Here is a 27,417-nt window from a genome sequence, read left to right as displayed (position 1 = left end):
TATCAAGTCAGCACACGTTTTAAATGTTCTACTAGAAACAACCAGCAGAATGTTTTGTTACTTGATGAAGTTTGTAATCTCCTTAGGGCAGGCTGTTTCAGCTCAAGTAACCACCTGTGGGCATTCAAATGCCTGCAGACACAGACAAACAGCTGACATGAGGGCAGTCAATGAACCAAGCTGTAGCCTGTGTGATCCTATTGCCCTGGCTAAGTGCCCACAGGCAGAGGAGACCAAGTGGCTTGTGCACAACAGAGCATGGTGAAACCAGACTATGTGGTGGGTAGCCTAGCCCACCTGCACCTGTCCATGGGAGAGCTGATGAGCATTTGTGGGCACCTGTCTCCCATGGGACAGCACCGGACAGCCTGCCCAGGGGGTTGTATTTTTCAAACTAATGTTGATAGTGCATGTAGTGATTGCACAACTAAATCTAATGCATCTGTATGTAGTTGTTTATTAATGGATGCAACATTTGCTGCCATTGTGAGGAAGTGGCCAATAATCTGAAAGTGCCACAATTTCAACTAGAGCTATTTTCTGGGGTCTCAGTTTCATTTGGGTTGCTATTTTTATTTGTTTCTTATTTAACAATGTTTCAAATTGTTTTTGTCTTACTATTGGAGTGTTTTGGATGTGTAGTCACTCCCTACCTCCTTGGGCTGGTTCAGCTTGTATCTGTGGAGAAATACTCTGTTCTGTTAGAAATACTAAATCTACCAGTCTGATATTTCACAGCATTGCAATGGGATTAACAATTCGCCCTTTTTACTTATGAGAGTTTTTGTATCTCTTCATTTAATACACTAAAAGAATAGTTATCTGTACTTCCAGTACGGACCAAACTGAACAGTATTTGAATCATATTTGTACTAACTAATTCTGTAAGTATCCTGCTACTGTGCTTCTAATTTCAGATGCATTACACTCCTTCCAATCTTTTCAAAATGTTTTAAGAAAGTAGGCTATGATGAAATACTGACCAACTTTTTCACATGAATTTGTTAACTTCCTCTCGCATTAGATTTTGTAAAGTTTTAACTACAGAGAAAGACATGCAATATCTCATAAACAGAATCCTAGTGGAGCTAAACTGATGATATATTTTGTAACATTACCTAAGCCTTTAATTGGCTGGACCATAATGGCAAACTAAAGGTTTCGTTATTAATAACATCTGTCTTGCATGGGTGAAATCTTACTTTCTTAACAGGAAGCAGTGCATCTTATTGAAAAACTATCATGAAAATAACATCAAATCTGGGTGGAGGGGGGGAGTTGAAGGGATTTGGAGGGGGATGGAAGGGGTCAAGACATTAGAGAGAAGAATGACTAACAGTTCCACTCTTGTTCTTCACTTATGTTAATGATTATCCAATGATTGTAAAGGGAGTTAAAAAACTGTAATATTTGCTGATCAGATACAGCTCAGATGATAACTGAACAAGCCTATAAGTGGTCCACAGCTAACAGTTAACATCTTAATCTCATAACAACTCTTAGTATATGATTTGAAATGAACAAAACTGAGGGCTAGCATCAGAAGCAGACACTAATGGCCACACACTAAATGAAACACTGTGTGTTAAATGTCTTGAGGTTTAAGCCGGTAACAAGTTAAAATGGAGTCAACATGAATTTAAACTAATAGAGAAGCTCAGTTCAACATGTTTTGCCCTTAGAAGCATCTCTCATTTTGTTGAACCAAAGACGAGAGTGTTGATTTATTTTGTATATTTTCACAAGTTTTTGTCCCATGGAATGATATTCTGGGGCAGTGAAACTAAAATAAATAAAGTGTTTGTACAGCAGAAGTAAGATGTAAAAAAACCTGTGTAAAAAAGGATAATCATAAACCTTGCAAATGCCTTTTCAAGCAGCTTCAAATTCTTATACTCACTTCACAGTATATTTTCTCCTTAAGGGGAGTCGGATGGTTCTATCTCAGCCATGTTAAATTATATGATTGTAAGAACATTTTTCTCTCTAACCAACTGACATACTATCATGATTTGTTTTGTTGTGTTCCTTATATCTTTATCTTCATTTTAAACTGATAAGTCTTAAAAATAGCAAAAATTTGTATTTTAAAAAAATGTTTTTTTAAAGTAGCCATAAAAACTGCAATTTTTTTACTTTAATTAAATTTATACCATAGTTCTTTAAAAGATATTCATATTTCCTCAGTTTAAATCAACAACTAACAAATAAGGAACAATTTTTAAAAAATCATGTTGATAACATTAATAGTAGTCAAGAAAAATGTTCCTAACCATTGAAAAACACAGTTGCCGGGGAAATGCAAATAAAGATAAGACTATTAAACAATGATTTTATTCTTACTTTATTGCATTCCATCTTCGTATGAAGGTCTACCTGGATCTTCTAGTTCTTCAGACTGGTCCTCAATCTTTCTTCTTGCTTGCTGTGTGGCCTGGCAACACTTTTTCTCAATTTCTGTGACAGATTTGTCCGCTTTTTTAATCCGAAGTTCATCTTCCTTTTTCAAAAGCTTGACACAGTTCTTGCCTGGAGATATGCCTAAATGACTCAAAATTTTACACTTTGCTAAATTTCCTTCATTGAAACTTGTAATAGCTTTGTACACTCCCAACTGAAATGTAGTCATCAAAATAAAAGTTGCTTTTGATAGCCATGACCATACAACATTGTTGAACGACTCTGACGGATTTTGCTTTCCACCATGTAGGCACTTTCTCAAGAGGTCAGGATGGGCCAAGTCTCTAAATATGGGTTTTATTTGTTCCATGACAGCGAAAGGAAGATGAGTGTGGTCATTGTGGTCATAAGGCTCATTTTTCTCTTGGGCTTTTTGGAATTTGCATCTACTTGTCTCACCTTTGGGGCATAGTCTGTGTCCAGATGTGTCTTCGTTGGTAGCCGTCAAATAAAAAAAATCTGCCCAGACCGCTGCCTTCATGTTCTTTAGAGTTTTTGTAGCATTCCTTCTTATAGGTAGGCAGCCACGACCCCCGATGGTTTTGCCATTCGGAAGTTTTGTTTTCCCAAGTTTCTGTTTCAATTTCCTGAGGCAACTACCAATCCGCTACTGGACATGACCATAACATTCCAATTTCTCAATTGAGAAGTTGTGACCATATGGTTTGGCCTCACAAACCTTGGGGTAAGAAGCACTGTCCCTGTCTCCTAAATAATACTTGTACCGCACTCCGTATTTCGGCAGCGATTCTTGGAACATTTCCACAATCCTTTTACCTCCATTCCTCCACTTACTCCAGAGTAGTTAGCTAGGCAATCAGCATCATGATTGTTGGTCATTCTATTTTCGCATCTGCAATACTTGGATAAAATTTAAACACCAATTACCTTGCCTGTATTTTCTGCTGTTGCAGTTACAATTCCATTGAGTGAAGTGTGGCCCCTACATTGCCACGATCCGTCAAATATTGCTGTCAAGTCTCTATTACCATTGTTTTCACCAACACTTTCTTCAACAGCAGCCTTCATACTCTCTTCACAGACCTCCTTTGCAGCATCTCAAAGCATCTTATTGTAATATTTGAAAGCTGGTGGAGTCGGAAAGTTCATTACACCGCAGAAAGTTTTCGCCGCTTCTTCACCTTTTCCAATTTATCAGGATGTGTAGGCTAATCAGACACTCACTTCTGATTGTTTAGTGTCTGGTAAGCATGGAGAAATAGTAATGGACACTTCAAAAGAACAGTCACTGCACTTTATTACTATTGGTACTTGTAAGCCTAGCCTGGTTCCAGTAGAGACGGTAAGGGATCCTTTACATTTTACGCTCACTGCAATTTGGCTAACTAGGCTACCTAATCTGTTGATATTAAAGACATCATAGCAACCTTCTTCTTTTCCATATATCACATATTTAGCCAAGTTATGGGTAAGCTTCTTAGAAGAAGAGCTTGTTTTAGAAGCACAAGCAGCTTCAGTACTAGTACTAGGCCTAGGCTCACCTTCACAATGAACTTCCACTTCAGATTCACCACGATGCAAACACTGTTTTTGGCTACATCTCCCCCCACCAAAAACTGTTTTTGGTTACATCCCCCCCCCCCCCCCCCCACTGAACTCACGTTTTCTTTTCTTGTTTTGTATTCATGGCATTTTTACATAATATAAACTTATTTGCTGGGATCTAAACACTGAAATATGAATATCGTAAACAAACTTCACAAAACAAAGAACTGAAAACAGCAAAGTAGACTGGCAGCTGTTTTCATCATTGTTGCCAACAGTATTTAATCAGTGTTACCAACTATGATTTCAAACAGCTGTACTATAACAAGTAGTCACTAGCAAGTAAAAAGAAGGTTGAGTTTATGAAAAGTGTGTGTTGTAGGGTGTTACTAAAATGCTTGTAAAATGAAACCACTCAACATAAATTAATAAATTTGGTATCAATTTAAACCCAAATATATGCGTAACAAAAGAGGTGCAAAAAATAAAAATAAAAAATTTTGAACCCAACAACCATCTGACTCCCGTTAATGGTTTATGTAAATGACAATAAAAATCAGTTTCAAATCATCTGTGATCTATATAACCACAGTGTAAGGCGTAAAAATAATTTTCTAGTAGCCTTTGCCTCCTTCTCTTCGTACAGAGTAGAGGTATGCACACTGGTACAAATGTATTTGTCAGGTTCTTAATGTAAAACAAAAGAAAACTGGGATTACCTACTAATTTAGAAGAAAATAAAAAACACTCTCTGTTAACTGCTCTTTCCAAAAATTATCTGAATACATAGATTCAAGGATTGAAAAGTTCTTTTAACTACATGGTAAGTAGTGGATTTTGTTGTGTAGTTAACACTCACTATTTACAGGTGCAGTTACCTATTTTGTGTAATCAAGTAACTATTAAGTTACCAACAGCAGATAAACAGCAACAATTTAAGATAACTGAAGATGCCGCAGCATTTGTCAAAATATCGTTTTCTGTACTTGCTTAATATTACCCAATATGTGTGAATAGCATTGAGGAGAATAGTGATAGCTTACTTTTAATACAGTGAATAGATTAAGTTTCTATGACTGCATTGTCTTTTGTTAATGTATAGCTTGAGTCATTTTACATCCCTGAAGGTTCATCTTCATGTTGGGGTCCATGGTACATGGTGAACAGTTGAATTAATATGTCTGCCTAACTGTCTGTCATAACTGTTAATACTACTCTCAAACTAAAGGAAAAGCAATGTTTTAAACTATGTTGAGCACTCCCACATGAACACAATATTATTCCTGAAAGAGGACATATTTACTTCTAATTGCTCTTGATAGAAATGTTACAATATTATAATATTGTTCCTGAAACAGAACACTTATATACACTTACACATGCTATTAATACCTCTGCCACCCTGATTGTAGTATTGTTCCCAAAGCAAACCACATATACTTGCAGTTGATTTTTTAATACTTCTACCATGTTTATATTATTATTCCTGAAATAGAACGCACTAAAATTAAAGTCTGGCACAAGCCTGATAGGGCTGTTGGCTTGAGTGTAAGTAATGTGTACAGCCTTTCTTTGCCACAGCACTAGAAGGGGATAGGGTGTAAGTCCAGTGCCCCGACTGCCTTTTACCCTCAGGAAAGATCCCCGGTGCTCATTTGATACAGGTTGAGTGGACTTGGGCAGTCCTATCTGGGATTGAACTCAGGATCTCCAGGGCTGGAGTCTAGTGCTCTGCCCACCAAATATTGTTTGTGAAAGTGTTCTACTGATTACTGTCTTCTTTTTATAACCCTCTATGCAACTGTTCATAATACTGTGGCAGGCGAGTGGAATTCTCCTTTGCTTTCCACATAAATGATGACCGAGTTTCCTGTCTCAAAAATAATTTCATTACTTGATTGTGACAGCCTTTGCTTGAACTGTTACTTGTTCACTTGTGTCAACTCCATACCCAGGAATTGGATTGGTACTCTGTTTCTCAAAAAAAATTTGTCTATGTAACTCATTACCCATACTTCTGAACAAGATCTAGAAATCTTTACAATATCTTCAGGGGCAGAACGTTAATCACAATCACAGTGCCGGATCCCATCAACTAATAACTGAAAAAGTGTTCATGTAAAATTTTTCATCTGCATTTCTTTGCTGTTAGTTTGCTCTGTTTTCTAACTCATCTAGTTTGTGCCTATAACCATTAGTTGTCACACCACGTGTTCTTTAGGAAGCCTCAACTTCATCTCAATAATGTTCCAGTTTTAATTATCTGCACAGCTGGCAGTTAATATTGCAACACCATGAACACAACACGCAACAAACATCAAGCTGACATGAAGTGTACTACATGTTTGTATAAGCAAATACGTTTCATAGCAACAACACAAGGTAGATAGGAATTACATCACTTACGTTCTGTGTATAGGAACAATTATGCTTTATATTTAGAAATAACTTTTTAATGCTGGCTGTTTGTGATGCTATGGCTCACATCAGTAGGGATCACAAGACTGTCACAGATCTGATGGGTTGAGCAGGGCCACATTCAATGCTATGCAGATCTCTACAGTCCCAAGCAACTAACTGTTATATCCTAGCCAGTAATGCCACCCGAGCCCGCTGCCAAAAGGTTGGCAGCATCAAAGTTAGGACGCCGTCCGCATAAGCAGCGCCAGCGAGACAGGAAATCGCTGCAAGTCTGCGCGCGCCACCGCTGGCTTCTGGCTTCTTAAGCGCTGGAGTCGCGAGCGCTAGGACAGTTCTGTATTTGCCGCTCAGTTGGATACTCGCCACCGAATTGTGTACTTGCTAGTCAGTTGTGTGTTCATCGCAGCAGAGTTGTTGTTTGTCGTCAGCCGACGCTGACCTAGCCGCTCCGACTCGAACTAGACAGATTTCTGTAGACACGGAGTTCACTACTGTGTTTCTGTATCTTCTTTAATAAAGATAAGTACCGACTTTTATTTAATCAGAGTGTTTGGGTTTTCATCTTTCTGTTCACTGTTCCAGCGGACCGGTCGGCCCGCTATTAAAAGTGTGGCGGTGACTTCGTAAGCCGTTTCTACCGCGAATTGTTTGTCGATACGAACACCGCCACAAAACTAACACCTAAGAGGACAAACATATTGTTCTCTCAGTTATGCAGGGTGGCACAGCTGTATCATGTACTTAAGAGTCAGGAATTGAGTGACTTTGCAGCAAGACAAGTATCCTTACAGTCAGTGTTAAAAAGAGTTTGGCCATTTCAGTCTTGTATTTCAGTGAATAGTTGTAGTAAAGCTGTAAAACTTGGTTAATAGGTTCAACACTTGTATTGTGCACATTCTGTAAGTTTTAAGTCATGTGATTCACCAATTTTTCTCCCCGTGTCATTCAAACTCGTTAATAAATTTTGGCGCTATGAAACTTCCCCCAAGTTTATTTACATGATCTCTTCACATACTTTGTTTTAAGAAGCTCCTCTTCTGTGACCTTATTGTCGAGTAGCTTGTTCATAGAACTTTCAGATATAATTACTCCTATCCACAGCCAGATAAGTAACTGCAGCCAAGTTGCAGATTAACTGATATCTCATTATGATGAAAAGAATATATTGAATTTTTTAATAATACTTATGTGTTGAAATTGGCTTGATGCCAGTTTTTTAGAGATGCCCAGGTCATATTTTCAACCTATAGAATGAAATACTAGTTTTTACATCAGATAATCTTGTAATGTCCCCTCTTCCATGCCATATTCATACTAATTTTATGGTCTGGATAATTAATTACAACATCATAATACCAACTTCAATAACTCTCTCCAAAACTAACTTCAACTGCACTCACAAACAACTCCTATCTCTCTCTCGGCCTTGCAACAGCTGTTATATGAAAATGTAGCAATCCATAATGATAAACTCATGATCATTATTGATACTTTTATAAAACTATAATGAAAAATTACAAATTTACAAAAACTTATTGTTACACCTAAATTTTACAATAAAGAGCAAAGTGTTTGGCACAGTTTGTTTTCTTATGCAATTTCTTTTTCTTCAAAATTTTCTTATATTTGAATATGCACAGAAAAACAGGTTAACCCTTAAACGTAAAAGTTTTGCTGTTGTTGCTGGGTATGAGAATTAGCAAAATTGACATTGGTCTCACTCCTAAGCGATACTTAGAGGCGAGACCAATGTCAGTTTTGATAGTTCCCATACCCAGCAACAGATAACAACACTTATCTGCAAGATTTTACCTTTGAGGTCTAGCTCATTTTCCTTGTGTGTTTTCAATTCCTTTTAAAATAGTGCTAATTTCTTCTACATTGTCTAATAATTTTGATTTCTAAAATTTATGTGCATTCCAACTCTAAAGTTACATTTTTTGATTCAACAAGTACGTTGTAAATTATGTTATACATTACTAAGCAGTCTTATTTTTCCATGCTGATTTTCTCAAACCTTATAAACAGTAATTTCATACAAAAACCCTAATACATAACTGATAATATTGTGAAAAGCATAGATTGCTATTCAACATATAGTTGAGATGCTGAGTCACAAACAGGCACAACAAAAAGGCTGCTAAAGGAATAAGCTTTCTGCCAAAAGGCCTTCTGAATTAGACAACACACACACACACACACACACACACACACACACACACACACACACACACACACACACACACACACACACACACACACACATGACCACTGTCTCTGGCTACTGAGGCCAGGCTGCAAGCAGCAACCCATGGTGGGAGAAGCAGTCTGGGTGGTGAGGGTAAGGAGGAGCTGGGACAGGGAGGGGGAAGGATAGCAGAGTAGGAGTGGCGGATGGTGGAGTGCTGCTTGTGGATGCATGCAGGCATGAGATGGGGAGAAGGCAGGGCAGCTAGGTGCAGTTGGGGGGTTAGATGGTGGGCACAGAGAGGAGGGGGGGGGGGGGAGAGGGGGTGCAGGGGAGAGGGCACAAAAGGAAAGAAGTAAAATGACTGTGGGTGTGTCAGGGTGGAATAAAAGGCTGTGTATTACTGAGGTGGGAACAGGGAAGGGTTGAGTTGTTATTCTTGTAGGAACTGCTAGTCAGAATTCTCGGTGAAATGCAGAGGGGAGATGAATGGAATTCACACACACCCACACACACGCTTTATTGTTTAATGTGGAGATGCACCAAGATGAGTGTACACAATGCAATAGCATACAGCAGACTGTCAGTGCCAAAGATACTCCCCTCATGGGAGTTCAACCTCCAATCAAAGAGTCTTCTTATCTTGCACTGGTGTTATTGATGGTGAGGTCCCCACATAGATGACCGGTGTCTGTGGTGGAACAGGCATTGCATTTGTGACGAAGCAAGCTGGAATAATTTTACTTCCCCTCTTGTTTTGCCATGTGCCTCCTTAAAATTAATTTTGTTCTTAACTAATTACCATTGATATGTGTGAGTACAACTGCATTTTTATGAAAGAGAAGGGTTGGCCATCAGCTTTAAAGAATTTAACATCAGATCTAATTTTGTGCTTAGTTTTATGTATGTAATTGATTTTCTAATTTATTTTGACCATTACTAGTTAGTATCTTTTGTTATAGAGTGAAATCAGTAATTGTTACGTAACTTAAATTATATTGTTGATGTATAAACAAATACAAATTCTGTAATAATTGTAAACATTTGGGGGAACAACTAATAGTAATCTTAAAGGATCTATTTGGCTCTATTCAAAAACATGTTAGCAAAGCCAGAATTCTGAAGTAATTATGGTAACAGTTTTGTCAAAAGTACCATACTGTTTGTGTAACTATATTTGTTAGTTTCATGATTTAAACAAATAATTTGGCTTAACCCTTGCAGTAGAAGAAACTGTTACAAAGAACCAATTTTTCAATGTATTCTATTAATCTAATGAGTTAAGTTTTAATTGTAATTTCTGTAAATTAAACTTCAAACAATGTGTAGTTTCAGTGTGTATTATTGTGAATATGTATAAGGGCCCAATTTTTGGTCACGAGATGGTCAGTTCACGGCCAAATTTCAGACGAGGAACCTGTGTTGGTTAGAACGACAACAATGCGTCAACTTAACAGTGAAATTAGTGTTACACCAACAGGCCGTGTGTTAAAGCAATTACAGTGTCTGTTCCATACATACCTGATTATTCTGAAAGAAATGTGAATTATGTGGTTATGTTTTTACTGCTTGTAGATGTTCAACAGTAAACTATTCTAGCAGTATGTGGACGTTCGCCTAGAAACTATGAATGAGGCTTATGGGAAGTTAGAACAATAGTGCACTGGCCATATATAACTGTGTATTATTGGTGGGGGGTTGTGAAAATTGAAAGTAAAAGACTGTGAAACACAACTGTGCATCTGTCGGCTACATCATTTATAGTAGACATTACTGCACACCCTCTATTTTTTCAGCCAGTACATTGACACAGGGACAACAAACAAAGAAACAAAGTAGGCAAACCACTACATATGGTACTCCGATGTGAGGAGTATTGTATGTGGGCACAATAAACTAGAACTCATGAAGGTTGACTAGGAAGTGTGAACTTGGAGTGATTTACAGTACAGATTTAAATGGAAGAGATGATACAGCCAATCAGCACTGGGGTTTCATAACAAAGAAGGTGCAGCAGCCAGTCAGTGAGCTGGTTCTATGGAAGCAGTCGCTTAGTATGGGAGCAGACAATCAGCATGCAGGTGGACACAGCTGACCGAGATAAACAAGGCACATCGCCAAGAGGATTACAACTTGCCACAGCCATGCAGATGATGGACCAAGATGACAACCGCAACAGCAGCAGCAGCAGAGCAGTAGAAGGAGAGTGAATGAGAATAAGGTAATTTAATAGCAAAAGCTGTTTTGTATTAAGTGATACATAATGAGTGGGTTTAACTAACAAGACAGTGTGACTGAGAACAAAGCTGTAGAAGGTTAAGTTTTTAAATGGACAGAAAGACCTAAGTGGGAATGGTTGTGTAGACTATTGTAGTTATAAATCAGACTTGAATGTAATTGTGAAGGATGGAGACAAAAGTCCTATTGTAAAGAGTGAAATGGATGAAAACAGTACTGAAGTGGATGAGATCATTAAGGTTAAGGAAGAGGAATCTAGTAGCAAAGGTCAGCAAGGGCAAAAGTTTATGGCAGATGGAAATTTGGAAGCAATGTTAAGGCAAATTTTGAGTAATATGAGTATGAAAGAAGACATTAGTAGGGTGGAAAAAACATCAGTAGGATGGGAAATAATATGAAAAAATACTTTAGTACGGTGGAAAATAGTATGAAAGAAGACATTACTAGGAATAAAGAAAACTGATAGCATTAGAACTGAGATGGTTTGCTTAAAGGATGAACTGAAGGAAGAAATTAAAAAGAAGATTCAGGTAGTCAGCTCTAATCTTTCAGAATTAAATAAGAAGTTTGATGCGGTAGTTAAACATTGTGATAATACTAATGAGAAATTAACATTGAGTAGTAACTGTGCAGAAGAGAGAGAGAAACTTTGTGATGACAATAGTAGGAAGGTGGAGGTTTTTGAGAAACAATGTGCTGAAAATAGGGTTAAACTTGACAACCAGATCGACCAGATAAAAATGATTTATAAAAAGACATAAAAACCAAGTGTGCAGTAGTGGTAGAGGAAAAACTGGAAAAAATAAATGAAAATATAGATTCAAAATTGGCTAAAATAGAGAAAAAGGTGCAAGAAGTACAAAATCTAAAGCATAGAGAAACTGACAGTGGATCTGATTCTGACAGTAGTTGTAATGATGATAGAAATGACGAATCCAGTAGCGATGAGGATGAAGTATTTGAGTGATGGCAATGTGTTAAGTATAGAAAGAATAAAGGAGGATAATATTAGCCCTAATGAAGAGTTAGATTTTGAGAGTGGTACTGAGGAAGGTGACCATGCTATCTGTCATTTGACTGGGTCTGTTATTCATTTTGATAAGCAAGATGATAGTTTTTTTCCAGGGAAAGGATTAATGAGGATTTGTTGTATGAAGAAGATCACATGGTAAATAAGAAGGAAGTGTGGCACCATGTAATAACAGCAAGGGTACGAGGAATACATGTTAAGTGTTTACTGGACAGTGGTAGTGATTTGAATGGCATTTCACAGGCAAATTTTGAATCTATTAAGAACACAGAGGGTATAGTAGTAATGCATGTTTCTGGTATAAAAATTATTGGTGCTACTTGCAAGCTATCTAAGAGTGTGAAATGAGAGGTGCTATTAAATGTAGAATTGACAGGACAGTTGTTGAAATACAGTTTCTTGGTGATTCAAGATCTCAGCATTAACGTTGTATTTGAGACTAATTTCTTGTGCAATTATGAAGTAAGGGGTTCAACATTCTGTGTTGGATTCAATATGTGACGATAATGCTTACCCCAGCTGTCTGTCTCATTTTTCATATTTCCTGAGGCAGTCAAACTCTTCTCCTATCCTATCTGTAGTTTATAAGTGAATCAGAAACATCCCGTCTTCAAATTTCATGTCATTTTGTACTGTAGGATGCTTTAGTATATGAATATTTTAGAAAAGGTTTCTGCTGTGTTTTTATTTATGTTGTGTTAGTTTTAAGTAATGGAATCATTAGAGGATGGAAGAAAGTAAATTGGTACCATGATTAAAGAATTTCCACCTGAAGTAATCAGCTCCTTAGTTCAGCAGCAGAGGCAATATGCAGTAAAAATCATCTTAAATAGTAGATATTATTATTAATTATGATATAATAGAAGTGTTTGTGTTCAGTGCAATCAGTATATGGAGATAACTATCTACCTATAGAAGTGTGTCATGGTACAGCCTTTTCTAACATTAAGGAATTACAACTTTAAACATAGTTGCCTGGAGTAATGTCTGTGGAAAGAGTAAGCAAGAATTGTATGTATATTGCCCTTCAGGCTAGAATACAGTGAAATAATAATTTGTCTAAGTGATGATTTTGTCCGATTGGTAATGAGAGTTAAGTTTGCCTTAGCATAAGGATCTGTTACTGTGGAATGTTTTTCAGTAGAGCCAATTTTGCATTAGATAAGCAGAGCAGGTGTTTATTTATTAGATAATGAAGCAATAATGAAATAATAAAACAATGAATAATGTTAGGGTCTTAATGGTTAGGGTGCATGTCTCTGCAGTAGGGGCATTTTTTGAGAATGCACTACACTAGCTAACAAGGTAAGAAATGTAAGTAAAATAATGGAGCTGACAGACAGGACTGAATAATGGAAAAGATAATTGTATACCAAACAAATGTGGTGTAACTGTATTGAAGATCTATTTGTTAACTGGGCAACATTGGGTACTGTGTATATTGTGCAATTCATGACACTGCAGCTGGGAATGAGAGTTTAACAGAAAGAGCAATATTTTAGTGAGGTACAAGTCACATAACGCTGCATCATTGAATCTATAGGTTATCTGAAAACTTCTGTTTGTGTTCTGAACAGAAATTATGCGAAATGAAAGCAGCTGTCAATAGGTCAATGTGAGATTCTTTTAACGAATTTGAAAGCAATATTTTATCTGTAGATTCTAAAAATAACCCCAAAAAATTTTGGTCGTATGTAAAATATATGAACGCTACAAATAATTCAATACCTTCTCTTGCTGACAGTGTGGGTAATGTAACGGATGATGATAAACAGAATGCCAAAATTCTAAACCTAGCTTTCAAAAACTCATTTACAGTAGAGGACTGCAGCACCATTCCCCCTTTCATTTATCGAACAAACGCAAGGATGGCTGACATAGTGTTTAGTGTATCTGGGACTCTAAAACAGTAAAGATCCATAGATGCCAGGAAGGCTTCTGGCCCAGACAGTATCCTCGTAAGATTATATGTTAACTCTGCTACAAATATAGCACCGTTCTTATCCATCATCTATCAGAGATCACTGGACCAGCGAAAAGTTCTGTGGGACTAGAACAAGGCCCAGGTCATAGCAATCTATAAAAAGGTGAGTAAATCAGATGATCATAATTACTGGCCAATTTCACTGACATCGATTCGTTGTAGAATCATGGAACATATTTTGTATTCAGACATAATGACCTTTCTAGACTCTGAGAAGCTCATCTGCAGAAACCAGCATGGTTTTAGAAAACAGCGGTCATGCGAGGCACAACTGGCCCTCTTTGTGCATTACACACAACAGGCTCTAGATACTGGCTCCCAGGTTGATGCCATATTTTTAGACTTTTGAAAGGCGTTTGACTCAGTTCCGCACTTTTGCTTGCTCCAAAAAGTGCACGCTTATGGTCTATCTGATGACATATGCGGTTGGATAGAAAGTTTTCTAACAGGCAGAGAGCAGTATGTTATCCTGAATGGGGTGACTTCAACAGAAACAAGTGTAACTTCAGGTGTGCCCCAGGTCAGCATAATAGGTCCGCTGCTTTTTACAATTTACATAAACAGTCTGGTTGATGGTATTGACAGTGGCATTAGACTGTTTGCCGTTGATGCTGTAGTCTACAGGAAAGTAGTATCACACAAAAGTTGTGAACAAATCAATGAGGATTTGCAGAAAATAAATGTGTGGTGTAATGACTGGCAGTTATCTCTTAATATTAGTAAGTGTAACCTACTGTGTATAACAAGGCGGAAATCCCCATTAATGTACGTGTACAAAATAAATGCCCAGTCTTTATAAGTAGTAACATCTGTACATCTGTGAAGTATCTGGGCGTGACTATTCAAAATGATCTCAAATGGAAGTAATGGGCAAGGCAAACTCTAGATTGTGGTTTATTGGTAGAATCCTGAAGCGATGCAGTCCTTCAACAAAGGAAATTGCTTACAATACGTTAGTTCATCCTGTCTTAGAGTATTGTTCTTCTGTATGGGACCCATACCAGTTGGGTCTGATTCAAGAGATTGAGAAGGTCCAAAGAAGAGTGGCAAGATTCTTGACTGGTACATTTAGCCATCGCAAGAGTGTTACAAATATCATAGAAAGTTTGAAGTGGGACACACTTGCAGATAGACGACGCACTAAATGGAAGGAGCTGCTCACTAAATTCCGAAATCCGATCTTCAACGAGGATGTAGAGCATATATTATTACCTCCAAGTTAAGGGAAATTAGAGCTCGTACTGAGGCGTTCAGACAGTCGTTTATTCCTCACACGATCCATGAGTGGACCAGAGGGGGAGAAGTATGACTTTGGCATGAATTGTGCCCTCTGCCACATACTGCTTGGTGGCTAGCGGAGCATATTTGTAAATGTAGATGTAGATGTAGATGAGGAATTATGAGCTTGAAGTGGTAACACTGGAAGGAAGAACAATAATTTTGCTGATTAACTGATAACTAAGGTGCTAGACTGATGTGAATATTCTGACAGGTAAACTATTTGGTAACATTTTGTGATTTTGTGAGGATTTAATTTTCTGGGTGAATGAGAGTGGTGCTCAGAGTTGAGTAGAGAAATATGGCAATGAGTTGGTACAACTTCCATCCCCTTAATTTTGATTTGATAGTAATCAGCTATGTAATGGTGACTCTATTCTTTTTTCGTAATGTAATGATTAGTAAATCTATGCTACTGCACATCTTGAGTTTTTACTAGAGGTAATGCACATCTTGAGCTTTTGCTATTTTGCAAATGGGGAAGAAACAAAAGTCTTTCGAGATTAACCAGTCTCAGACAGTTATGACTTAGAGTAATGTTTTGGAGTGTAATGTGCACTTGATTTTAAAATTTTTTCTAGTCCACACCTTTCATACTATAGTCAAATTTAGGTCTAATTATTGTAATGTTATAAGAACTATGTAATGTATTTATTTATGATGTAATTACTATCATGTGCCATTAGTGATAAACAATTTTTTTGACTTAGTTAGAAGTAAAAGTAAATGTACTAAAGTAGGATATTTTGTTTCATTTTTTTCATGTACTGTGGCAGAGGACAACCACCTCCAAGGGAACTGATAGCAGTGCATTTCCTTACTAATTGCCATTTGGACCTGTTGAAGGTGTGGCAAACTTGGTGAGAAAATGTGTAAAAGCTCACTGAAAAAGTGAAAGTGCTTGTGAGAATTACTAAACATTGAGCAAGTGAAATTTTGTATCTATACTTGAACTGCGATGTGCAGTGTAATTTAATTTCTTTGCAACCTATGAGAATTTATTATCTGAAGCAAGACAGGACTTGTATCAAATGATATGTATCTTTAAATGTGATCTTCGTTTACCCAAAAAGGACATCACTTATGATGAAGATGCATAATTTTTATTAAAAGTATAAGTTGTAGATATTTTACGCAATACACTGTATATAAATATTTCATATGGGGATTTTCATATGGCCAGTTAGTATAAGTAGGAATTTGAAAAAATATATGTCCTGTAGTTTTTGATAGGATTTCTTATGTAATATTTTTTGTGTGTAGATTTTAAACCCAAATTATGGCGTGACTTGTGGTCATTGAACTGCCCAGTTAGCCATTTGCATTATCTATCTGGTCAATCCAATGAGGGGGTGTTGTGATGAAGCAAGCTGGGATAATTTTACTTACCCTCTTGTTTTGCCATCTGCCTTCTTAAAATTCATTTTATTCTCAACTAATTAACATTAACATACATGAGTATAAATGCATTTTCATGAAACAGAAAGGTTGGACCTCAGCTTTAAAGAATGTAACACCAGATCTAATTTTGCACTTAGTTTTAACAGAGGGAAACATTCCACGTAGGAAAAATATATCTAAAAACAAAGATGATGTGACTTACCAAGTGAAAGTGCTGGCAGGTCGACAGACACACAAACAAACACAAACATACACACAAAATTCAAGCTTTCGCAATAAACTGTTGCCTCATCAGGAAAGAGGGAAGGAGAGGGAAAGACGAAAGGATGTGGGTTTTAAGGGAGAGGGTAAGGAGTCATTCCAATCCTGGGAGCGGAAAGACTTACCTTAGGGGGAAAAAAGGACGGGTATACACTCACACACACACACACACACACACACACACACACACACATATCCATCCACTCTCTCTCTCTCTCTCTCTCTCTCTCTCTCTCTCTCTCGTGGGTTGATAGAGGGAGAGGGAGGCAGAGGCATGGAGAGGGACTGAGGGTGGGTGGCTTGGAGGAAGGCAGTCAGTTTTCCGGCCAAGAAAACGGGAATGATTGGTGGCAGGTATCAGGGGTAGGCATGACTGCAAGAGCCATTGGGGAGTGGCTGGTCCCCCTCTAACTGGTGAGTCACTTTCTGGCCATTGATCTCCATCTCCCTGATGCTCCACCCACATCTCTGTCCACATCAAACCCATTAACCAACAACAGTACCTGCATTTCAACAGCTGCCATCCTTTCTGCACCGTACAACTTTGTCAGTCATGGACGATGTATCTGCAGTGACAAGAACTCCCTTGCCCAGTACGCTGAAGGTCCTGAGAAGAGTGTCACAGACAGGGAATATCCACCAAACCTAGTCCACAAACGGATTTCCCATGCCATTTCTCACACATTCTCAGTTCTCCCACCACCCTCAAGAATCAGACATGGAGAAGCACCCATGTCATCAACAATATTACCCTGGACTGGAGTAACTGAGCCATATCCTTTGGCAGGACTTTGATTATATCTCATCCTGACCTGAAATGAGGAATGTCCTACCCAAGATCCTTCCCACCCCTCCTAAAATGGTGTTTCATCATCCACCCAGCCTACACAACATCCTAGTCCATCCCTATGCCACTTTCACTCCCAAACCCTTGCCACAGGTATCATATCCCTGTGGCAGTCCAAGGTGCAAGAGTTGACCAATCCACCCACCCAGCACCTCCTATTCCAGTCCTGTCACATATTTATCCTACCCCATCAGAGTGTGGGTCACCTGTGACAGCAGCCTTGTCATATACCAACTCCGCTACAAACTCTGCAAAGCTTTTTATGTTGGTATAACTACCAATTACCTGTCCAGCAGGATGAATTGCTGCTGCCAAACTGTTATCAAGGAGAAATCTGACCATCCAGTGGCACAACATCCAACACAGCATAACATTCTTAGTTTCGATGGCTGCTTCGAAACCTTCGCTATCTGGACCGTTCCCTCTACCATCAACTTCTCTGAATTCTGCATTTGGTAGTTATCCTTACAATACATACTCTGCTCCTTTAATCTTCCTGACCTGTCTCCAGTAACCCACTGTCTCTGTACCACCCAGCCAATAGTTCCCCTTCCTGTACCCTGTTGGCCCCTCCCAATTCATATCCCCGCATCACCTTCAGCATTCCATAACCCACTTCTCTGACACCTAGTCCGTGTATGGGCCACGTCTCCCTACCACATTCCTAGAGTACAAATTGGCTGCCTATCTCCATGCAGCTAGCCACCTACCTCCAACCCCTCTCTCTGCCTCCCTCTCCTTCTACCCACCTTACCTGATATCAACCCCACCAAAACATAGTCCACCTGCCAAAATGCAGCACCAGAACTGTTAGTCCAGCTGGCACCATGTTGGTGTAGAGGCGTGTGTGTGTGTGTGTGTGTGTGTGTGTGTGTGTGTGTGTGTGTGTGTGTGTGTGTGTGTGTGAGCGAATCTCCTTTAATCCAAAAGTGTTTAATTTTCCTACAAAAGATCCAGGTGGTTTGTTGAGCTACCTGTCAAAGTAGAAAAAACTCTTAGTAGTTTGTTTGAGATTTCAGTGTAGATTTCTTAAAAGATTCTGACAGGAAAAAATTAATCGGAATCATTATATGTCCGTTTCAGTTTGATTTCTGTAGCGAATTTTCCAATTTGCTTGCAGCGAGATAGCAGAATCCATATTGATAACATTTTTATAGACAGCTCTCGGTTGAAACAATTAATGTGTACCATATTATTCGTGGACTATCTGAGCACCTAACAGCTCTAAGGGATGTTCATACAAAGCAATAAGGCTTATTAATGAGAACAGGGTACAATGTTTTAAGAATAAGCAGTACGAAATGAAGTTAATTTAGTAAGAGATGCTAATTTGATACTCAATGTACTGTGTAGTAAACTTGTTTCAGTATTTGAAAGTAGGTTTTCTAATAATTTATCCAGAAAGTCTATTAAAAAGAAAGTAAGCCATGGATAACTAAAGGGACATAAAATTTCATGTAAGGGGAAATCGGGAATTTATATATAAAGACCAAAATAAGTCAAGATCCCAAGTCACTTGTATTCTACATAAAATACTGTAATATTTTAAGGAAAGTCACTAAAATGTCCAGAAATATGCACATACTGACAGAAATTAGTTATAAGAATAGTAAATTTAAAATTATATGAAATACTGTGAAACAGAAGACAGAACAGTCAGTGTACAAGATACTATAATAATTACACAAAATGACAGTGTTGTGACTCATAATTCACAAGTTGTGAGTATGTTTTACAATCACTTTGTAAAAGTAGCAGCAAAAATAGGATTAAATTGTTTAGCTGTAGGAGCAAGAGAATGTATTAAAAATTCTATTCCATGAAATTTTAAGCTACAGTAAGTAGAACTAACATCCTTTTTAATAGAATTATGATTTTTTTTAAAAAAAAAAGCTCGTATGGTACTGATGAAATTTCTGACAGAATTCTGCAAAGTTGTTCTGCCTTAATAAGTAATGTTCTTAGTGTTGTATGTAATGCATCACTGGCATGAGGTATTTTTCTGGATAGATAACCATATGTAATAAGGTTACAAGAATGACTTAAATTTTCAATCTCTCACCCTTAAATAACACTCCAAAATGTTACAGACTATTATTAGTCAGTTTTATTACATTGAAAAATAACTAAAGATAACTGAGCACAGAATAACAATGGCAGCAACCATGACCTTTTTTTATCTTTTATCTATTTTACGTAAATCATAGATATAATTATTGAAATTGCACTCTCAGTACCCTTCCTCAATTCAGAGTTTTACATTTAACATTAACAAAAATTCATATTGACCCAACAAGTTTCTCAAAGCAATGAGTCTAGGAGCTGGTAAGCCTTTAGTAAAGATGTCTGCAATCCTGTCCTCCAAACATAAATGCTCGGCAGTGATTATTTTGTGGTGGTGAAGCTGATGCACAAAGTTATATTTAACATTGACTTGCCTCAGCCGATGATGTTTCCATTTCTTCAGTAAGCGCATAGAGGACTGACTGTCCTCGAATATACGAACTTGTACCTGCAGAGTGGAATTTGAATATCCTGCAGCAAATATTTCAGCCCAAGTGACACAGCAGCTGCTATTGCCAGAGCTACATTTTCTGCCTCTGTAGAAGACAAAGCAATACTAGTCTGTCTTTTCATTGCCCAGCAGACAGTATTTCTAAACAATTGTAACAGATAACCAGAGGTAGATCTTGGGTCTTCCTTTTTGTTCCAGTTTGTATCAACATAGGCCAGTAGAGCTTCTTGATTCTCTTTTTGATAATGCAGTTTCATATCAGTGGTTCCTTTGATAAATCTCAAAACTCTTTTCAAGCATCCCCAGAGTTCTTCTGATGGATTGTTTTGGTATCTACTTAAGAAGTTGACCACAGCACTCTCCTAGGTCCTTTACTTTAAACTCTTCTTGAACTTAAATTTCACTCTGTTCATTACATCTCTACTATTTCCTCCTATCACAATGTCATCAACATAGAACATAACATAAATGACAACTTCCTTTAAAATCATGTAATAAAGACATTTATCTGCTTCTGACTGAGTGAATCTTATAGAGATAAGAAATATATGAATGGTGGTGCTTACTTTAAGCCATATAAAGACTTTTGTGACCTGCAAACCAAACCAGCTGTATCTTTCAATTCTTCAGGAATAGCTATTCCTTCAGCAATAACCACCTATATTTCTTCCTTGAGTAATCCATGAAGAAAAGCTCTGGCAACATTAAATTTTTCCAGACCCAGTCCTTGTTAGATTGCAATAACTAGCATTATTCTAACAGTTGCAAGTCAAGCCACTGGTGCATGTGCTTCTTCGTAGTCAGATCCTTTTGTCTGTGAACGTCCTTTAGTCCGAAGTCTAGCCTTGTATCTTATGATATTTCCATCCTTGTCCTCCTTCAATTTGAATACTGACTTACTGCTGACGGCCTTCCTTCCAGGGGGTAATTTAACAAAGATCCAAGTCTTGTTTGCCTTTACAGAGTCAGTTTCATCCAGCACAGCTTTATACCAGTATTCCTTATCTTCAAGAGTTGCAATTTCCTTGTAGCTTTTCAGTGTATTATTGACAAATGATTCAGCATTCAGTGCGAGAACAGCATAGTCATATATGTATTTGGGAGGGTTGTCCTTCCTGGTAGGATGTCAGACAGCTTCATTTTCAGTTTCCATTTCATCACTGGTCAATTCTGCTATGAGAATTCTTTCATGACCTCCATCATTTGATTTAACATTGTCTTCAGTGAGTTCTTCTTCATTATCATCTTTGTGTTCCTTCTCTGATGATTCCTGTGCAGATTCCGGAATCCAGTCCTCAATTGGTATATGTTGAAAGTCAAATCTTCCTTTGTAGGAAACAATGTTCCTCCCTGTGATTATTTTGCCTTCCTCTGCACACCGAAGTCTGTAGCCTAATTGCTACAGTAGCCAGTGAAGTAGCACTTCAAAGATTTTCTGTCAAACTACCCTGTTCTCAATTCCTTTTGTACCAGTAGATAAGCAATACATCCAAATACTCTCAGCTTACTCAAGTTAGGTTTCTCATTGTAACACAAAGCTGTTCCTTCCAAAGCTGCAGTAGAACTTCTATATAGTAGGTACACAGCAGTACAAGCAGCTTCTGACCAGAGTGTTTCATTAAATTTACATTGAAGTACCATACAATGAGCTTTCTCAATAAGAGTTCTGTTCAATCGCTCCAAGACACCATTTTGCTGTGGAGTATACCTAATTGTAAACTCAAACTGGATTCTGTCTTCTTCAAAAAATTAGTTCAACTCTTTCGACTCGTATTCATGACTATTATCACGCTGCAACATGCTGATCTTCAAGTTGAAATGAGCTGTGCCATGATGTGAAACATCTTCAGGTAGTGAATTATCTCTGATTTTGATTCCAGTGCATAGGTCACTGTGAAACGTGTAAAGTCATTGACGAACATGAGCACATACTGATAAGATTGGCTCATACAGGTCACTGTGGGTCAACTCACGTGGTCTGGTGGCGTGTTTCCTAGTGTAATTATAAGGCAGCTATAATTGTTTTCTTTTGACACATTCTGAGCATCTGTGGAGATTGTTGCAGTGTCCAGTCCTAACCGTCAACTTGTGACTGACGGCATTTAACACTATCGTAACTCAAATGGCCTAATCTGCTGTGCTACAGCATCACAGTAGCTTCAGTTGAAGCTGCTGACAGGGCTTTATGTTGCAAAAAATTTAAAACATATAGCTGAGATTCATTCCTATTTGCAGTGGCAATGATTTATTTTCCCTTTTTAATTAAACCTTGAGCTGTTCAAATGTGATACTAAAACCATTCATTTCCAATTTTCCAACTGACAGCAAATTATATTTAAGATCAGGCACAGATAAAAAATTTTTGATCATTGTCTGAATTTCCTTTCCTTTTACAACTCTAGTGACTTTAATTTCTCCTTTTACTTTAGCCTCATGAAAAATGCCTGACTTAGTTATTCTAACTTTAGTCGGTGGTTCCAGTTTCTTTAAATCAGTGAGAGGTGTCTTACTGTAAATGAAATGTTCTGTTGCTCCAGAATCCAAGGACCAGTTTAAGTTGTTCACTGATTGAGCTTCACTTGCTGCTGCAAAACAAAAACGACCTTCATCTGTGACATTAGCCACAACCACTGAATTTATGGTTCCCAAGTTCCTGTTTGGAAATTTAATTTTGCAGTTAGCCCTTTTTTTTATGACCAGGCTTTCCACACTAATGACAAGTAAAATTGAATGAATTCCTGGAAGTACTTGCTGATTTCTTGTTTTACTGGTGTCTGAAGAACCTTTTTTCTGATACAATTTAGTTTGGAAAGCTGTAGGAGGCGATGTATCTTCATTTGTGTTTTTCCCAATGACTCTCTTCCACTTTGACTCTTCTTCCAGTAACCTGTTTTTCACAAAGTCCAGCTTCAAGTCTTTCATTGAGAGTGTTTTGATTGCAGCGACCACTACATTGTATTCTGCAGGCATTGTTAAAAGTAGATGGCATACAATGCCAGTTTCTTCGACAGTAACTCCAGTCGAAAGTAAATCTCTAATCAGTTCATCAAACTTAAGAAAGTGATATACTAACATATCATTTGTTGCATTGAATTTCATACTTAACAACTGTTTTCTCAGAGGAAGTTGTCTCTCAAATGTATTGCACAGAGATGTCCCTAAATCAAAAGGGGTTACCTTATCTGTTGCATATTTCAAGTGACTGTTGGCTATCTGTTGAATAAGGTGAGACTTATATTTCCAATCTTATTTAGTCAATTCAGCCAGTCGTGTTTCCTTTGCGACATGCTGTGTATCTGCCTCACCGCCCACAAATTGCACCTTTGTGAGATAATTTGCTTGCACAAACAGTAAAAGTTCCCGTTCCTCAGGAAGAGTTTCCATCATGAATTCTCAGTTGTTGAAATTTGTTCCCTCAAATAAAGGAATATGATATTTCACCACTTCAGCTGCCATCTTGAAAAGTTTACATGAGCGTCCACTCATGGCCAGGTATTTTATTACAAATTCCATTTTAAAACAAACCTGGGCCCACAACCTGATAAATTTTCAGTTTCTCACCTTTAAATAACACTCAAAAAATGTTAAAGACTATTATTAGTTGGTTTTATTAAATTAAAAAATAACTGAAGACAGCTGAGTACAGAATAATGACAGCAGCAGATGTGCTTTTTCTATCTTTGAAGTTATTTTACGTGAATCGTAGATATAATCATTTAAATTGCACACTCAACAATTATTATCCATAATCTTTCTTCAAAATATTTGAAAAAGTAATGTACTTACGACTAGTCTCACATTTAAGTAGAAGCAATTTACTTAGCATATCACACTTAGATTCCAGAAGGGTTGCTTGACTGAGATTGCTATTTATACATTTACTCACCAAATATTACAAGCCTTAAATAATAAAATATTGCCAGCTGGTATTTTTGGGATCTTTCAAAGGCATTTGATTGCATGGTCATGCTACTCTTTTAGAAGAACTTAAGTTTTATGGAACTAATGGCTTTACACACAGTTTGTTTGACTCATACATAACATTATGGTGAATAATTCAAACAATGTTGAAAAGAGAGAAAATTTTAGCGACTGAGGAGAAATCATGAAGGAACTCCTAGAGTGTTCAATTTTGGATCTTCTACTATTCCTTATACACATTCCTGGAAATTGAAATAAGAACACCGTGAATTCATTGTCCCAGGAAGGGGAAACTTTATTGACACATTCCTGGGGTCAGATACATCACATGATCACACTGACAGAACCACAGGCACATAGACACAGGCAACAGAGCATGCACAATGTCGGCACTAGTACAGTGTATATCCACCTTTCGCAGCAATGCAGGCTGCTATTCTCCCATGGAGACGATCGTAGAGATGCTGGATGTAGTCCTGTGGAACGGCTTGCCATGCCATTTCCACCTGGCGCCTCAGTTGGACCAGCATTCGTGCTGGACATGCAGACCGCGTGAGACGACGCTTCATCCAGTCCCAAACATGCTCAATGGGGGACAGATCCGGAGATCTTGCTGGCCAGGGTAGTTGACTTACACCTTCTAGAGCACGTTGGGTGGCACGGGATACATGGGGACGTGCATTGTCCTGTTGGAACAGCAAGTTCCCTTGCCGGTCTAGGAATGGTAGAACGATGGGTTCGATGACGGTTTGGATGTACCGTGCACTATTCAGTGTCCCCTCGACGATCACCAGTGGTGTACGGCCAGTGTAGGAGATCGCTCCCCACACCATGATGCCGGGTGTTGGCCCTGTGTGCCTCGGTCGTATGCAGTCCTGATTGTAGCGCTCACCTGCACGGCGCCAAACACGCATACGACCATCATTGGCACCAAGGCAGAAGCGACTCTCATCGCTGAAGACGACACGTCTCCATTCGTCCCTCCATTCACGCCTGTCGCGACACCACTGGAGGCGGGCTGCACGATGTTGGGGCGTGAGCGGAAGACGGCCTAACGGTGTGCGAGACCGTAGCCCAGCTTCATGGAGACGGTTGCGAATGGTCCTCGCCAATACCCCAGGAGCAACAGTGTCCCTAATTTGCTGGGAAGTGGCGGTGCGGTCCCCTACGGCACTGCGTAGGATCCTACGGTCTTGGCGTGCATCCGTGCGTTGCTGCGGTCTGGTCCCAGGTCGACGGGCACGTGCACCTTCCGCCGACCACTGGCGACAACATCGATGTACTGTGGAGACCTCATGCCCCACGTGTTGAGCAATTCGGCGGTACGTCCACCCGGCCTCCTGCATGCCCACTATACGCCCTTGCTCAAAGTCCGTCAACTGCACATACGGTTCACGTCCACACTGTCGCGGCATGCTACCAGTGTTAAAGACTGCGATGGAGCTCCGTATGCCACGGCAAACTGGCCGACACTGACGGCGGCGGTGCACAAATGCTGCGCAGCTAGCGCCATTCGACGGCCAACACCGCGGTTCCTGGTGTGTCCGCTGTGCCGTGCGTGTGATCATTGCTTGTACAGCCCTCTCGCAGTGTCCGGAGCAAGTATGGTGGGTCTGACACACCGGTGTCAATGTGTTCTGTTTTCCATTTCCAGGAGTGTATGTTAATGACCTTCCAGTTAAAATTCATCAAACAGAAATGGTACTTTTTGCAGATGACGTTGTTGTTGTGGTCTTCAGTCCAGAGACTGGTTTGATGCAGCTCTCCATGCTACTCCATCCTGTGCAACCTTCTTCATCTCTGAGTAACTACTGCAACCTACATCCTTCTGAATCTGTTTAGTGTATTCATGCCTTGGTCTCCCTCTATGATTTTTACCCTCTGTGCTTCCCTTCATTACTAAATTGATGATCCCTTGATGCCTCAGAATGTGTCCTACCGACCCATACCTTCTTCTAGTCAAGTTGTGCCACAAATTCCTGTTTTCCGCAATTATATTTAGTACCTCCTCATTAGTTATGTGCTCTACTCATCTAATCTTCAGCATTCTTCTGTCGCACCATATTTTGAAAGCTTCTACTATCTTCTTGTCTAAACTAGTTATCGCACATGTTTCACTTCCATACATAGCTACACTGAATACAAATACTTTCAGAAAAGACTTCCTGACTTTGATGTTAACAAATCTCTCTTCTTCAGAAACGCTTTCCTTGCCATTGCCAGTCTACATTTTAGTTCCTCTCTACTTCAGCCATCATCAATTATTTTGCTCCTCAAACAGCAAAACTCATTTACTACTTTAAGTGTCTCATTTCCTAATCTAATTCCCTCAGCATCACCTGATTTATTTAGAATACATTCCACTATCCTCGTTTTGCTTTTGTTGATGTTCATCTTATATCCTCCTTTCAAGACACTGTCCATTCTGTTCAACTGCTCTTCCAGGTCCTTTGCTGTCTTTGACAGAATTACAATGTCATCAGGAAACCTCAAAGTTTTTATTTCTTCTCCATGGATTTTAATTCCTACTACAAATTTTTCTTTTGTTTCCTTTAGTGCTTATGCAATATACAGATTGAATAACTTTGGAGATAGGCTACAACCCTGTCTCACTCCCCTCTCAAACACTGTTTCCCTTTCATGCCCTTCGACTCTTATAACTGCCATCTGGTTTCTGTACAAATTGTAAATACCCCTTTGCTCTCTGTATTTTACCCCTGCCACCTTTAGAATTTGAAAGAGAGTATTCCAGTCAACACTGTCAAAAGCTTTCTCTAAGTCTACAAATGCTAGAAACGTAGGTTTGCCTTTCCTTAATAATAAATCCCATTAAAGAGAAAGCAGCAGAATACATTGTTACTGACATTTTTCAAGGCATTATTAAGTTCTCTTAAAATGATTTCTCTCAAAATTTTGAGACGACACACTATATTCAGTTCTGTATAACAAATGTATAGCACATGAACAGAAGTCAGTACACATTGTTGAATGCTCCAAATTTTTGGGTGTACCTACTGATGAAAGCTTTAATTGGAAAACATGTTACTGAGCTGCTCAATCAGTTAAGTTTAACTACTTTTGCTCTTTGCATAATTGATAGTTTTGGAAAGAAATGAATCAACCTTCTGACATATTTTACATATTTCCACTCAGTAGTGTCTAATGAAATAATTTTCTGGGGAAGCTTGTCACTTAGAAAGCACAGATTGCAAAAATGCAAACAGTATTGAACTGCTGCACCAGCACATTACATGCATTTGCTAATAATATTCTATATAAGGAATGTCTGCCCCCAATAGCTGACTGGTTAGTGCGTCAGAATGTCAATCCTAAGGCCTCGGGTTTGATTCCCGTCTGGGTCAGAGAT

General features: G+C 38.6%; 1 protein-coding gene across 3 annotated transcripts in view; it reads left to right on the top strand.

The window, feature by feature from the left end:
* LOC124798008 (acyl-coenzyme A diphosphatase NUDT19) overlaps positions 1-27,417 on the top strand; it is a 100,543-nt gene that overhangs the window by 22,703 nt on the left and 50,423 nt on the right. The window contains exon 3 of one of the 3 annotated variants that reach the window (XM_047261206.1): positions 15,882-15,965. The exons of the other annotated variants lie outside the window; for them this stretch is intronic. The gene's annotated coding sequence lies outside the window, so the exon portion shown is untranslated. The remainder of the gene's footprint in view (positions 1-15,881; positions 15,966-27,417) is intronic. 3 annotated transcript variants of the gene reach the window in all.

The sequence above is a fragment of the Schistocerca piceifrons genome, chromosome 5 (assembly GCF_021461385.2).
Source record: "Schistocerca piceifrons isolate TAMUIC-IGC-003096 chromosome 5, iqSchPice1.1, whole genome shotgun sequence".
NCBI classification, from domain to species: domain Eukaryota; kingdom Metazoa; phylum Arthropoda; class Insecta; order Orthoptera; family Acrididae; genus Schistocerca; species Schistocerca piceifrons.
This window is presented reverse-complemented; position numbering and strand designations above follow the sequence as displayed.